An 11,277-nucleotide genomic window follows, 5' to 3' on the forward strand; every position below is an offset into this window, starting at 1 on the left:
TTGATACCCTTTCTCATGTCTTGGTCCCCATTTCAGTCCCCCCACGCCCACCCCTCATCTTGTTTCCCCCCCTTCCCTATCCAATTTCAAATAACAAAATATGCATATATGCAATATATCAGTTAACAAAGTGCAATACTGTAACAATATGAGATAACCAAGGGATGGCAAAAGAGAGGAGAGATAACATAGTACATTAAGGACAACAATCACTCATTACATGGCTTTTGTTTTTATATCCTAGAGGTCCTTTAATTTAACATCATACTGTATGGCCTTATGTATCTAGGTTTTGCTCTATTGCAAATCTCTGCTAGGAGAGCCCAAGGTTTCTACTGATTATGACAAATGAGGGAGACTATTGGGCCTATGTTCCTTTGAGTCTGGCTTACTTCACTTACTATAGTTTTTTCTAAGTCTTTCCATTCCCTTACAAATGGGGCGATGTCATTCTTTCTGACAGCAGCATAGAATTCCATTGTGTATAAATATCACATCTTGTTGATCCACTCATCAACTGAGGGACATCTGGGTTGGTTCCATATCTTTGCTGTGGTAAATGGTGCTGCAATGAACATCGTTGTGCTAGTAGATTTAGTATGCTCTTGTTTCTGGACGGTTGGGTAAATGCCAAGTAGTGGAATTGCTGGCTCATAGGAGAGCTCTATGTTTAGTCTTTTGAGGAACTGCCATACTGCTTTACATAGTGGTTGAATGAGTTTGCACTCCCACCAAGAGTGTAGTAGTGATCCCTCCTAGCCACATCCCCTCCAGCATATGTTGTTTTTAGTTTTCTTGATTCTGGCCATTCTAATTGGAGTGAGGTGGAATCTTAGAGTTCTTTTGATTTGCATTTCTTTTATGACCAGAGATGTTGAGTATGTCTTCATGTGTCTATAGGCCATTTTTGTTTCTTCTTCAGAGAAGACTCTCTTTAAGTCTTTGGACCATCTTTTAATGGGATGATTGTCTCAATAGATGAAGAAAAGGCATTTGACAAGATCCAACACCCCTTTATGCTAAAAGCTCTGGAGAAAGTAGGAATCCATGGAACATTCCTCAGTATAATAAAGGCTGTGTATGACAAACCCACAGCTAGCCTTATACTTAACGGCAAAAAGCTAAAGTCATTCCCTCTAAAATCAGGAACAAGACAAGGGTGCCCACTCTCTCCACTCCTAGCCAGCTCAATAAGGCAAGAACAAGCATAAAGGGGATCCAAACAGGAAAAGAGGAAGTAAAACTTTCTCTCTTTGCAGATGCCATGATTCTGTACTTAAAGAATCCTATAGACTCCACTCCCAAGCTCCTTGAGTTGATTCAAAACTTTGGCAAGGTAGTAGGGTTTAAAATTAACCCTTAAAAATCAACTGCCTTCCTCTATGCCAACAGTGAGAGGAATGAGGCAACAATCAGGAAAGTAACTCCTTTTGCAATACCCTCAAAGAAAATGAAGTACCTAGGAATTAACTTAATTAAGAATGCAAAGGAGCTTTTTGAGGAAAACTTTAAAACCCTGAAAAAGGAAATTAAAGCAGAACTGAAGAAATGGAAAAACCTCCCATGCTCCTGGATTAGAAGAATCAACATCATGAAAATGGCAATCTTGCCAAAGGCTATCTACAAATTCATTGTAAAAGCCATCAATATCTCAATGTCATTCTTTTTTTTCCATATATTTTTATTGTAATTAATAAAAGGGTTATATTACATTAGCCAGATGGAAGGTGAATTACTTCACATACATTGATACCCTTTCTAATGTCTTGGTCCCCATTTCCCTCCCCCCCACCCCCACCCTCATTTTGTTTCCCCCTCTCCATTCCTATCCAATTTCAAATAACCAAATACAAATATATCCAATATATCAGATAACAAGTAAAATACTGTAACAATATGAGATAACCAAGGGACAGCAAAACACATGAGAGATAACATAGTACATTTCTATATCCTAGAGGTCCTTTCATTTAGCGTCATATCGTATGGCCTTATGTATCTAGGTTTTGCTCTATTGCAAATCTCTGGCCTGAAGACCAATGGAATGGAACTGAGGACCCAGATATTAAACCACAGACCTATGGCCACCTAATCTTTGACAAGGGAGCCAAAAAAATAGAATGGAAGAAAGACAGCCTCTTCAACAAGTGGGGCTGGCAGAACTGGTTAAGCAACTGCAGAAAGCTAAAGTTGGATCCTTCTTTGTCACCCTGCACTAGAATTAACTCCAAATGGATCAAAGACCTGGAGGTAAAAGCCGACACACTGAAAACTTTACAAGAAGGAAGAGGAGACACACTAGGCCTCGTTGGCTCAGGTCAAAACTTTCTCAATAAGGACCAATAAACACAACACATCAGAGAAAGGCTGGATAAGTGGGACTGCATTAAACTGCAGAGGTTCTGTATGGCAAAGGACATAGCTAGTAAATTAATTATGAAACCTACAGAATGGGAGAAGATCTTCACTAACCATACAATGGACCAAGGCCTCATATCTAAAATATATCAACAGCTCAAAAAATTGAATCACTCCAAAACTAATCTCCAAAGAAACAACCATCCCATCCAAAGATGGGCCAAAGACTTAAAGAGAGTCTTCTCTGATAAAAGAAACCAACCCAGATGTCCCTCAGTTGATGAGTGGATCAACAAGATGTGGTATTTGTACACAATGGAATTCTATGCTGCTGTCAGAAAAAAACGACATCGCCCCATTTGTTAGGAAATGGAAAATCTTAGAAAAAATCATATTAAGTGAAGTAAGCCAGACTCAAAGGAACTTAGGCTCAATGGTTTCCCTCATTTGTCATAATCAGTAGAAACCTTGGGCTCTACTAGCAGAGATCTGCAATAGAGCAAAACCTTGATACATAAGGCCATATAGTATGAAGCTAATTGAAAAAACCTCCAGGATATTGAAATAAAAGCCATATAATGAGTGATTGTTGTCCTTAATGTACTAGGTTATCTCTCATCTCTTTTGCTGTCCCTTGGTTATCTCATATTGTTACAGTATGTCACTTTGTTATCTGATATATTGGATTTATTTGTATTTGGTTATTTGAAATTGGATAGGGAAGGGGGGAAAACCAAGACCGGGGGTGGAGGGGAGGGTAATGGGGACCAAGACATGTGAAAGGGTATCAATATATGTGAATTAATGCACTCTCTATCTGGCAAATATCATGTAACCCTTTTATTAATTACAATAAAAAATATAAAAAAAGAAAAAATAATATTAAGTGAAGTAAGCCAGACTCAAAGGAACATAAGCTCAATGGTTTCCCTCATTTGCCATAATCAGTAGAAACCCAATGTCATTATTTAAAGAAATAGAAGAAGCAATCTAAAACTTCATATGGAACAATAAAAGACCCCGTAAAGCAAAAACACTTTTTAGCAGAAAGAACAACACAGGAGGAATTTCAATACCAAACTTTAGACTATATTACAGAGCTATAGTAACCAAAATAGCTTGGTACCAGCACAAAAACAGGCCTGAAGACCAATGGAATAGAACTGAGGACTCAGATATTAAACCACAGAACTATGGCCACCTAATCTTTGACAAGGGAGCCAAAAAAATAGAATGGAAGAAAGACAGTCTCTTCAATAAGCTGTGCTGGCAGAACTGGTTACGCACCTGAAGAAAACTAAAGTTGGATCCTTCTTTGTCACCCTGCACTAGAATTAACTCCAAATGGATCAAAGACCTCGAGGTAAAAGCTGACACACTGAAAACTTTACAAGAAGGAATAGGAGACACACTAGCCCTCCTTGGCACAGGTCAAAACTTTTTCAATAAGGACCAATAAACACAACAAATCTGAGAAAGGCTGGATAAGTGGGACTGCATTAAACTGCAGAGGTTCCGTATGGCAAAGGACATAGCTTGTGAATTAATTATGAAGCCTACAGAATGGGAGAAGATCTTCACTAACCATACAATGGACCAAGGCCTCATATCTAAAATATATCAACAGCTCAAAAAGTTAAATCACTCCAAAGTAGAAACCATCCCATTAAATGATGGGCCCAAGACTTATTCAGGATTTTTTTTAAAAGCTATAGCCATAAGAAGTGAAGTGAGCCAGACTCAAAGGAAATTAGGCTCAATGGTTCCCCTCATTTGTCATAATCAGTAGAAACCTTGGGCTCTATTAGCAGAGATCTGCAATAGAGCAAAACCTTGATACATAAGGCCATATAGTATGAAGCTAATTGAAAAGACCTCCAGGATATTGAAACAAAAGCCATACAATGAATGATTGTTGTCCTTAATGTACTATGTTATCTCTCATCTCTTTTGCTGTCCCTTGGTTATCTCCTATTGTTACAGTATCTCACTTTGTTATCTGATATATTGGATTTATTTGTATTTGGTTATTTGAAATTGGATAGGGAAGGGGGAAAACCAAGAAGGGGGGTGGAGGGGAGGTTAATGGGGACCAAGAAATGTGAAAGGGTATCAATATATGTGAATTAATGCACCTTCTATCTGGCAAATATCATATAACCCTTTTATTAATTACAATAAAAAAGAGAATACCAAAAAAAAAAAGAAATGTAACATCCAAAGAAGGTAAACCATCACATCCTTCAGTGACCAGGAAGGCTTCAGGTGTGAGATTTATGAAAGCAGAGAGAAAGCAGATGTCTCTTTTCTGAAGCATCACTGGATACTGAGTTATTTGGGGGGAGGGGGTCACCATAAAAGTGTTTGAGGATTCATAGAAGCAGTAAAGCCAAGTGAAGAAAAGAAACAGTCCTCAGCCTAGACATGAGTAAGGATACATCTGGCAATAGATGCAATGAGTGCTTTAAATTTGTTGAGTATTTATGTTGGGGCTTGGCTCAAATTCACCTTAGGAAAAGTGCTATTCTGTTTTGACACCAGATACATTCCACTACCCTTGCTGTTACACTGTTTCCTCAACTGAGCTAAGAGATCTTGAGACTGACCTGCTAAAGTCAGGTCACAAAAATAGTTGGAATTTTCTTCCAATTTGAATCATTGACACATGAACTTCCCACCAGAGAATGGATAGATTCTGACACACATGGCTTTCAAGACACATCTTCATCTTTGAGGTAAGTATTTTTCTTAGAAAACAATTTTTGTGCCCAAAGCAGTGATCTTCACATAATACAAATACCTCCCTCCCTCCCTCCCTCCCTCCCTCCCTCCCTCCCTCCCTCCCCCCTCTCTCTCTCTCTCCTCTCTCTCTCTCTCTCTCTCTCTCTCCTCTCTCTCTCTCTCTCTCTCTCTCTCTCTCTCTCTCTCTCTCTCTCTCTCTCTCTCCCTCCCTCCACATAATAATAAGCTAGACACACAGTCAAAGTCACAAAGAGTAAGCTGTTCTTTTTTGCTCTTTCTTTTATGACATATTGCACCCATGAAAGAATATAAGGCTTAAGACAATAGTATTCCTAGTCTTTAAATCAAGTATTCATTAATGTAGTGTATATCATCTACTATGGAGACATGCCTCATCTTCCCTATCTATCTGGCTTCCTTTGGGTTTCAGGTAACCTGGACTATTATTTCTGCTGTGGTCAACTTCCAGGTAGCTTTGTCACATCGGTCATTTCATAACCCATTTAAAAATACACCCAGCCTGCACTCACTGTGCCATGTGAATGTGTAAAAAATCACACCCCCAGGCTCTAGTACTGATGCAGTTTAGATGTTTGCCTCAAATTTGCCACCTCACTTTCTCTTACCTCGTAATCCTGTAACCATAAGTCCATCCTATATACAAGCTCCCATTAAAATATCAATGAAAAAAATTAAAAAATAAAATATCAATGAGAAGTTGACAGGATTCATTCTAAGAATAACAACACTAATTAGCATTTAATTTGCTTTTATTAGAGGTTCAAGGCTATTATACAAATTATCTAACTCAAATACTTTTTACCCTGACAAAACCCTAGTGAGGCTTCCCTGTGTTCTCTGCATTTGATGCAGACATGACAATACCTGATCAAATATATACCTGATCAATAACTAATCAAATTGGTCATTCTCCACCCTTGATATCTAAATTATTTCCCTGTCCTTACCAAGAGTTCTGTTAGACTAGTTTAAATAAGAATCCTCGGAATTCAAATAAAAAATTCAAGCACTCACAGTGAGAGCCAGTATGAGAAGCTGGGACATGGTGACTTCAGAAGCTGAGTTCTTAGCCATTGCTCTCTCCAGGAAAATGCTCTTCAGCTTCATAGAAAGAGTTCAATCCAGGTGATGTTAGACAAGGCTTGTATGGCTTATCAAGATGTATGTGAGAAGCAGGAAAGCAGAGTAAGTTAATCTTTCTCAGCCAACCTCTTTTAAAGGGAACAACACTACATGAACGTCAATGGAAATAGATTTTAGTGCCACAAAAACTTAGCAAGCCAGAATTAAATAGAGGAAATACATATTTTAACAATGCCCAGGGATAGTAAAAAAAAAAAAGAACCTTTGAGTTCACTGGTTTGATTTTTGTTGACAAACTGTAAACTGTTGCTGAAAATTTTAATGGAAGAAAATATATTAGCTGTAATGCACAGGTCAGAGAAAAACACATTAGGGACCACTTTGTTAAATGTCCAGATACACTTTTATGGAACAGAAGGTAGTTTTTTGCTCTCCATGCTAGGCAATTTGGCAGGTTAAAAACAATTTCATGCTTTTGAAGGACATGCTGATGGTTGGAGCAATAGGTTTAAGAGTTCAGCTACTCACAAGAACAATGGGGAAAAAAATCTCATTCCTACTTAAGCAGCCAGTTTTCATCACACAACAGGAGAATGCAGGTGCAGTAGTTATGTCAGTTCTGAAGAAAATGGACAGTTTGATAGGAATGAAGCTGAAAGAGGAAAAGCGGGGAGTGGTAAAAATCAGTATTTGTGGCTCATCACTCCTTTTCCTGCACATAAGCCAATTCTTGTATGTGAGGATTCCCTATCTTTTCCCCTTCCCCACCCCAGCACTTTTGTAGGTTCCGAGCATATGTCAAGTTCTGAGAAATGTTTTAAAGTTGAAAGGGGGTCAACTTGGAGGGTCACCTCCACATTCTAGGAGTCTAGAAAACGTGCAAATGCATACCTTCATGTATGGACAAAACACGGACCGTTCTTTGTCCCATCCCATCCCTATCTGTTAGGCAGATAGGGATGAAGCACAATGGACATAACACACAGAAAATATCATGTGGCTCATCTGGTGCTTCCTGTACCTGTAAGCACCTCAGACGCCTCAGAGTGACACCTGTTCCCACAATGCCCTCGATCTCCATTCAAGATTCTGTGTCCATAGTGAGACAGGGCTGCTACATGAGCGGCATGACCAATCAGACCAACTTCCCACTCATACCCATCAGGTGTGACCAATCAGATTTATGTCTGCACTCTTTCACTGACATGGGGAAACCCAAAAAAGTGGGGGGAGGGGGTTGTAAGGTCTAGGCAACCCATACCCAAGCCATCAGGAAATCAGAGCAAAGCTCAAGAAATTAGTTGATACCTGAGGCTCCCTTCTACTATAATAACTGCCTTCCCAAGAGATCCAATAGACTCCTGACTCCAGGCCTCCTCTCTACTGAGAGTCCATCCTCTACTGCTGCTTTCAATAAAGTTGGTGCTTTCACTCTCTTCTGTTTCATGCATGTGGAAGGGGAGGGACTCAGGACCTGAACACTGTCCCTGAGCTTTTGTGATCAAGGTCAGTGTTCTACTACTTAACTCTTACCTCTACTTTTGGCTTTGGGGTGCTTAATCGAAGATAAGAGTCTCAGAGAGTTTCCTGCCCAGGCTGTCTTCAAACCAAGATATCACCCTCCTAGGATTACAGGCATGAACCAATGGCAACCAGCTGCCTCTTAATTCTTGATCTATCAGTGAAATTGATGTGTACTCTTGGATGGCATCAGTTATATTTAGTACTTGCGTTTTCACTGGGAACATATTCTCCTAGCTACAAGCCATACTTTCCAGGCTCCCTTGAACTTTAATGTTCTTTTAGAGAGATGAAAGTAGAAGAGACAGTTACAACCTATGGACTTACTCTTAAAAGAGGTGGCTATATTCATTTGGCCTTTTCTCCCTTCCTTCTAAGGTTGGAACATGAGCAGAGGACAAGCAAGCCAGCTTCATCCTAGAGGATAAGATCCCACTACAGATCAGTGACTTTCCAAGTATGTTTTCTAGATCAGAAACACCAGTATTGACAGGAAAGTTCTCAGGACCCATGCTGCACTAGACTAGACCAAACCAGACTATACTGTCTTCTAGGTAGTTCTAATTTGCCACCTAGTGAGGAGGTGAAGAAAAAGGAAAGGTCTATGAATGACCACATTTTGGATTTTGGATTTTTTCTTCCAGCAAATAAGTGCAGACAGAAATTAACACTGATTCTAAATCAATGGTTTTGACCCAGCACCAAAGCGGTTCCCCAACTCAAGTCAACAAACCAAAGAAACTGGATGTTTTGACACCTCACCTTCTTTCAAATCTCAATCAGGGCTTTGTGTCAACTCTAGACATATAATAATTCTTCAAACATAGGCTCAATGGTTTCATTCATTTGCCATAATTAGTATAAACCTTGGACTCTCCTAGTAGAGGTTTACAATAGAGCAAAACCTAGATACATAAGGCCATATAGGATGAGGCTAAATGAAAGGACCTCCAAGATATAGAAACCAGAGCCATATAAGGTGTGACTGTTCTTCTTAATGTACTATATTATTTCTCATCTTACCTTGTTATCTGATATATTGTATATATGTTTATTTGTTTATTTGAACTAGGATAGGGAAGGGGGAAAACAAGATGAGGGGAGGTGGAAGGGGAGCGAAATGGGGACCAAAACATGAGAAGGAGTAGCAATGATTGTTAAGAAATGTACCTTCTATCTGGCAAATATAATGCAACCCTTCTATTAATTACAATAAAATGCATACATATACTATATAAATACAAAAAGTAAATAAATAATTCTTTATTATCTTTAAACAATTCTGAACATTTCTTCCAACACAACAATGACTGTGATGGAAATCTCCTGGTTAACTTCAAGAGAGTCACAGTCCCTATAACCACAACAAATCTTCTCAGAAAAAGAAAACCACGTTTCCTCACTCTTTTCTTAATGCTAACTAAACATTTAGCCTCTACCAAAATAGACGCAGCTTTAGCCCTGCTATACCACCCTTGTCTCCGAGACCACACTTGAAGGGCACCTTTGATTTAGCAGTGGTTTGACCATTCCAGATCTCTTTGGTAAAGTGAACACTGCTTAAAGACCAGTCTCATTAATAACTGTGAACCATGGGGACAGTTTACCAGGATCAGTATTCATTATTCCTTCATCCATTAGGTATCTATAGGTATATACTGTATCCTTGTGCTTGATCAGTGAAATCCATTTATTAAAGGGGATCAAGAAACCACATCATGTCAGCCCTAGGTGAAGTTCTGCCTACCTCTCAATGCTGTGAATAACATTCCTTAGGGGAAAGATGAGAAAGAGGAAAGGTCTCCTGCCATGACAGGAGATAGAGAGTACTAGAGATCATGATGCCCTGGTTCATGCCTATAATCCTAGCTTCTCCAGCGGCTAAGATCTGAGAATAGTGTTTTGGCACCAGCTGAGACAGATGAACTCCTGAGAGGCTTAGTTCCAACTAGTCAATTACAGTTGCAGATGTAGATCACCAGTGGATGGAGAAGGCTGAGTGAGAATGGTTGGTCCCGAGTTTAAGACCCAGCAACAGGGGCAGAAAGTGAGGGAGGGCTCAGACTTACTCTAGGTCATTATAAAAAATGCCAACTCGTGCACTCCTGTAAGACCTAACCTACTATGTCAGATCAGCATTAGTCCTATAGGAGTGAGCCAGACCTAATCCCCTCTTACTAAGCTTCCCCTTTTAAAGGTCTCATCACCCTTCTTTAAAAATTATAAAGGGGATGTACAGAGGATTACAGTTATATAACTCAGGTCAAGTTCACATTTATTGTTGGACAATGTTATCCCTTCCGTCATCATACATTTTATTTTATTTTATTTTTGCCAGTCCTGGCCCTTGAACTCAGAGCCTGAGCACTGTCCTTGGAATTTCTCAAGGCTAGAGCTCAACGACTTGAGCCACAGCACCACTTCCAGCTAATTTCTATATATATATGGTACTGAGGATCGCTTCTCCGCCATTTGGCTAAGATCAAGTGTAGTATCTGTTCTTACCAGTTTAATATATTGTACCAAGGAATTGAACCCAGGTCTTCGTGTATGCTAGGCAAGCATTCTACCACTAGGCCAAACTCCTGGCCCCATACATTGTATTTTTAATGCAAGTGAAGAGACTGGCTTTGCTGAACATAAGCAGTTAACTAATTGAGTAATTACAGAGGAAGTTTTCAAAAAATCCAATTAAAATTTTTTCTAAGCTATCTACTTTTCCCACCAACTTTTTTTTTTTTTCCAGTCCTGGGCTTGAGCTCAGGGCCTGAGCACTGTCCTTGGACTTTCTCAAGGCTAGAGCTCTACCACTTGAGCCTCAGCACCACTTCTGGCTTTTTTCTATATATGTGGTACCAAGGAATCCAACCCAGGTCTTTGTGCATGCTAGGCAAGCACTTTAACCACTAGGCCAAACTCCCGGCCCCCCACCAACTTTTAATAATTTAAACTTCTACCTTTGAGCATCTAGCTTGGGGGACAAGCTAAATTCAAATTATAGCAGTCAGCTATTATGCCAAGTGGGAGAGCCATATTTTTCTATATTTAGGGGATTTGGATTTGAATTCACAGCCTGATACTAAGTGCTAAGTAGATAATCTATCACTTGAGCCACTCCAGCAAATGAAAGGTAGACCATCATCCTCTCAAAAAGTTTGCAAGTAAGGCAATCAAATTAACAAATAAAAAATACTTTCAGTATAGTAAAATAATACCTGGCATGTTTCTTTAGGAACAAAGTGGGGGGTTGGAAGGGAAGAGAATCAGATCCAAAAACTCTGGTTTTCCCAAAACCTTAAAAGAAAGAATACCTTTTGAAGAAAAATCCTGAGTTAGGAGGAGGGAATTAAGTCATTTTAAAATCAGAAAGCAGGGTAATCAGTTCATAAAACTGTAAATGGTAGTCATTTAGATGGTTGTTCAAAAGGCGACAGCATAAGACAGGGGAAGAGATGAGACAGTCATTGTGGACTATGCCATAACTTTTCTTTTCCTTTTTCTTTCTTTTTTTTTTTTTTTTTTTTGTCTGTTGTGGTGCTTGAATTCTGGGCC

The 11,277-nt window shown here is 39.3% G+C and overlaps 1 pseudogene; it reads left to right on the top strand.

Moving 5' to 3' along the window:
• The first annotated feature begins 10,181 nt into the window (after nt 1–10,181).
• LOC150055077 (U2 spliceosomal RNA) lies at nt 10,182–10,300 on the top strand (annotated as a pseudogene).
• The last annotated feature ends 977 nt before the right edge of the window (nt 10,301–11,277 follow it).

Source organism: Megascapheus bottae, chromosome 14 (genome assembly GCF_031878675.1).
Source record: "Megascapheus bottae isolate mThoBot1 chromosome 14, mThoBot2.hap1, whole genome shotgun sequence".
NCBI classification, from domain to species: Eukaryota; Metazoa; Chordata; class Mammalia; order Rodentia; family Geomyidae; genus Megascapheus; species Megascapheus bottae.